Here is a 5,104-nt window from a genome sequence, read left to right as displayed (position 1 = left end):
ACCATCATGAGAACTATTGTAGATTTACATCCTTATTAGCATGCAATTTTACCAACATACATTTTGGATCTTAACTACATAGATTTACATTCTTATTAGCATGCAATTGTACCAACATAGATTTTGGATCTCAAATGTAGCATAAATCTTGAGAAAGAACCTAGAATATTTTTGATGTGATATATAATTCAATTATATACTATAAATTCAAGAGGGCTCTGGCCGAATTAGAAAAAACAAGAACAAAAGTTTTAGATTGAGCACCTGAGCCTGGTCCTTGGCTTCATCATCCCTGAACATTTGGCTTGATTGTTGAGACATGTTGGTCTTGTTGCCTTCCTTTTCTCTTCGAAGTGTGTCAGAGGAGCGACTTAAATATCATATCTGGTCCACGAACATTTTGACAAGTGTCGTCGGCCCGACTGAGTGGTTGTTGTGTGGTGTTGAAGGTTTGATGCAGATCTTAGGACTCGGTCACTGGTCCGACCAAAGAGTACGCTGCGGAGTCGTTGTAAGTTGTAACCAGGGACCCCAAATAGCTTTTGGCTTCGAGGTCCAAGACTTGATGGAACTGAGCCCATGTTTCAGTTTCATTAGTGACTAAACTGGTTGGTTTAGCAACCTTCTGCACTTGAATCGGAGTGTTGGATCCAATTCCAAAGATGTCATAGTTAGACTTTAAGATGGTCAGATGTGAATTGAATTTTAACTGATCTCTACTTAGAACATTGTTTGAATGAGATAGAATTACTTGATTATTCATGATCCATCCGACATGTTCATTGCATACTTGTTACATGGACGGGGTCGATCGACATGTTCATAGTAATCTCTCTTCCTCTCCCTCTTGGGGGGCGTCAATGACTTGGAATTTTGATTCAAAATTCACCTCAAATTGGAATTGGAATGAACATTTTTCTTCCAGTTTCCTTCCAGGTTTGATAGGCTGGAATTTTGATTCTAGAATTCTGGGATGGTCTCTGCGTAGCTATTACATCGGAAATATCAGGAACTGGAAGGCCTAATGGTACCTTTTTGTTTACTGTTTTGCCGGAAAATGCTGGTTGGTATCTTGCTTCTCTTACGGCGTAGTTAATCAGTAAGCTTTTGGTGCTGAGATTACTCGTAGCTGCAGAAATGTAGGGTGAATATGCATGCCCACCAATTGCTTGGTGATATGTTTGCTTTGTGCTTATTTAAGGACACAGTGCATAATTCCAGAGTATAGAGAGGTCGATTATTTTGGTAAATTTCTACCTGCAGCAAAACGCCTGCACGTACTTTGCTACATTGCCCATGCCAGTTGCATGCTTGCACCTTCCCTTTTGGAAGCGGCAGTTTCATGCCGACTTCAACCATTCACACCGTACTTCAGTAACCGCGCCTATGTTACATACGTTCAAAGGTATGGTGCTCCTTGTATTTGGTCCGTGCTTATTTTAATGCAGTGAAGTGCTTTAGTTGCTTTAGTTGAACTTTAGTCTGCCTTAGGCTTTCTGGTCGCTTTTCAGTAGGTGTTTTTTTGGTGGTTCATGTGGGTGTCCGCCAATTGGCAAATTCTGCTTACATGTGCTCCTGTTTGTTCAACTCGAGGATATGTTCTTTGTCTGATGAGAAATTTAGTGTTTCTTCTTCTTCTAAGATGTCTAGACGGTATACTAGTAGAACAATCATCTTTTCTTCTGAAGGTAGACTATACCAGGTTGAGTTTGCAGTAGAAGCTATAGGAAATGCTGGATCTGCATTTGGAGTTTTAGCCAAGGATGGGGTTGTACTTGTCTGGGCTGGGGAGAAGAAGGTCACGTCAAAGCTTCTTCAAACTTCAAAATCTACAGAGAAGATATACAAGATTGATGATCATTTCGCATGTGCTGTGGCAGTATCATGTCTGATGCTAACATTCTGATTAAGGCTGCACGAGTTCAAGCTCAACGACATGCATATGCTTATTAAGAACCTATACCTGTGGAGCAACTGGTGCAATCCCTATGTGACACAAAGCAATATGCACAAATTTGGTGGCCTTCGACCATTTGGTGTGTCATTCTTTTTTGCTGGCTAGGACAAGAACTTTGGCTTTCAGTTGTATTTGAGTGATCTAAATGGAAACTATGGGGGTTGGAAGGCTGCCTCGTTTGGAACAAATAGTTAGGCTGCTCAGTCGATGCTTCAACAGGAATACAAGGATGACATTACATGAGAAGAGGCTATTCAGCTTGTGTTGAAAGTCCTTAGCTAAACCATAAGTAGCACAAGCCTCAGCTCAAATAAACTTGAAATGGCTGAGATATTTCTATCTCCTAGTGGCGGTTAGAATTACCAAGTTTGCTCACCAGAATCAGTTAATAAGTCGTTTGTAAAGTTTGGAATGATTCGGCAGGCATCTGAGGCCTCTTAAACGGCTCAAATGTTTCCAAAATTGGGTTTGCATTGGAGGACACTTGTACAATTTTGATATGTATTTTTCTTAACTATTAAGATTCATGACTTGTTAAGTATGTTATATTTCTCTTACTCTACCGCGAGTGTGCATCCTTGAGCATAGGTTCTTGCTTTTCAATATTTTACCAATTTTATTTTCATCTTCCTTTGCCTGCACTCTTTTGAAATAACTGGAAACGTTCTTATTTCATCGGTTGGAAGTTCACCCTTTTTAATTTTTAAACTGTATCACCAATCATTTCTCTTATCTTTGCTTTAGGCCACTTAAGTCCTATTCAGAAATGATAGCATCGTGTTCTTGCATATCTAACTACCGTTGGCAAAAATTTAGAACAATTTTACTGGTCTTTCAAACTATAGCTGATTCATTATGCTGAACACAGTTAGTTTCCTATTTCAACTACTACAAGCAAGCTGCGAGAGTTTCTAACAGATTTACTTCCAGGCTTTTGATGTGAAACAAGTGAGGTTGTTCCATGTGGGTTTCTCACTGTGGTACTTAGAGAAATTATTTATTTTGTTAGCATACCACATAAACGGTTGCAAGAAGATGGTCATTGTTTTGATTCTCTGGATGCAATGACTCCCCAGCCATAATTTCTCCTATACTGGCACAGAAGTGGGTAACTTGTGAATGAAGCAGGTTGTCTTGGGTGCACATCTGCCATGAGGGTTCTTGATTAATGGGATCATAAGTTGCATACTTGGATCAGTTTTCATAAATGTGTTTGTATGATGGAGCACATACCAGATATGGCGATCGAACATGAAGATATACAATTCTGGTTTTTAACTGTCGTAGGTTTTACTCGCAAATTGTTGCGTCATGCATGCTTGCGAGTTGTAGTTGTGTCTTCTTTTTTTCTTTTAAAATTTTACAAGCTGCAAAACATTATTTTTCCATATGAAATTGGACAAAAAAAAAAAAAAGAACACCACAGTAAGGCATCATGCTACAAGGAGCTAGACAAGTAAGTTAAATCGTGTGCAAGGAATTCTTTCCCTCCATTTACTGTCCCTTGCCTTTTTTCTTTGTTATTGTCTGCCTACTGCTGTGGACTGCAGAAACATTATTTACATTAAGATCTTCAGAAGGACAGCAGAATGACCGATGACTGAGTTTCTTGAAGTCGTTAAGCCATTGAAAACAGCATCTGCGGCTGTGGCCTGTAGACGTTTTATAGTAGTTCCTCTTTAATCTATGTTTGAAGAGGATAAAAAGTAGAAGCGCACACTAAATGAGGGTCCTTGTGTGAAGGAAATGGTTGGATAATCACATGAAAATTGGATTTTGGATACTAAATATTGTTGACAGGCCAATGGCAGCAAACTGCTCAATGTTCTTATTAGTCTACTCAGTGCACCGCGTAGCAGTCTCAGCTACCGTATGGCTATGTTGTTTCCTTTCTTCCTCTTGAGTGTGGGCTGCTAGTATATGAGAGCTGATAAGAACCAATGTAGGCCATATAATCAAAGAACAGAATAACAAATAAGTTCAATTTTACAAATATTAAAAAAAAGTGAATGACAATTAGAAATTTGATTTTGAGAAGCAATTATTAATACACACACACACATACACATACACACAATTTTTTATATAATTCACACTTACATTATAAACATAAATGACTCAATCAAGCCAACCTGTGACTCGTCTGACTTAGCCAAAACTTGCTGATGCGGCTGAAACTCAGATGACTCGGTCAAGTCTTGACAATTCATGGTTTCTCCATTTTTTTTGACCAGGTGGAAGACCAAGTCAGCCAACTGAACGAGTTGACTCAACCAAGTTTCTAAGCACTCGGTTTGGATAGACCAGTTCCTGGAATGTACAGAGATTGTTGGCATGACACGATTATCTTGGCACATGGATAATCTATTCATACAATTTTATCTTTTCACTCAACTGCAGCTAGAGATCATGTTGGGCCTTATTTTATCCTAACTTGGGCACTGACTATTTTACTGAAGAAAAGATGAACGAAAAGAGGAGAGAGAATAAAAAGGGACCTCATGAGCAGAACGGCAAATGCATGGGGAGAACTTTTGTGATTCAAAGAAACAGCTTGCAGATTCTAAGGAAACGAACCCCCAAAGGACCTAATATGAGGCAGCCAGCCCATGCACAACATCTTTATAAGTTCGTCTATCAGTCTGAAAAAAAGGTAATTATTATCATGGTCTGTTTTTATATGAAAATGAATCATTTCCAGCATCTTTTCAGTTAATTTTCTTGACACAAAGGAACTACATCGGAAACACAAGAGTCAGTTGCAGGTTCAGCGGTGTGAAGTCAACATTACTCTCAGGGCCTATGCCTGCTTAGTTTTGCAAAAAATGGTGTCCATGGTATTTGAACTTCGGATGTAGTGCAGAACTTGATGCCTAGCAACATTTAGGGCTGTACTATGAGCTCGGAATGTACCATGAGCTCATCGAGCTCGAGTGGAGCTTTACGAGGTGAGGTCGACTTGTTTAATCTTGTGTTATTTGATTCATATATCTTTTTTTTTTTTGTTTTCTTTCAATGAAAATGAAAAGCTCAAAGAAGGTATTAATTTAGTCAAAAAATTGTCGACACACCCTTTAAAATTAACAAGAAGACACGAGCTAAATCAACTTGTATATAATTAGAGTTTTAACTCAAGCTCAAGCTGGA

At 38.8% G+C, this 5,104-nt stretch overlaps 1 pseudogene; it reads left to right on the top strand.

Moving 5' to 3' along the window:
- Window positions 1-511: 511 nt before the first annotated feature.
- Window positions 512-2,503, top strand: LOC116257822 (proteasome subunit alpha type-4-like; annotated as a pseudogene).
- The last annotated feature ends 2,601 nt before the right edge of the window (window positions 2,504-5,104 follow it).

Source organism: Nymphaea colorata, chromosome 7 (assembly GCF_008831285.2).
Source record: "Nymphaea colorata isolate Beijing-Zhang1983 chromosome 7, ASM883128v2, whole genome shotgun sequence".
Taxonomy (NCBI): Eukaryota; Viridiplantae; Streptophyta; class Magnoliopsida; order Nymphaeales; family Nymphaeaceae; genus Nymphaea; species Nymphaea colorata.
This window is presented reverse-complemented; position numbering and strand designations above follow the sequence as displayed.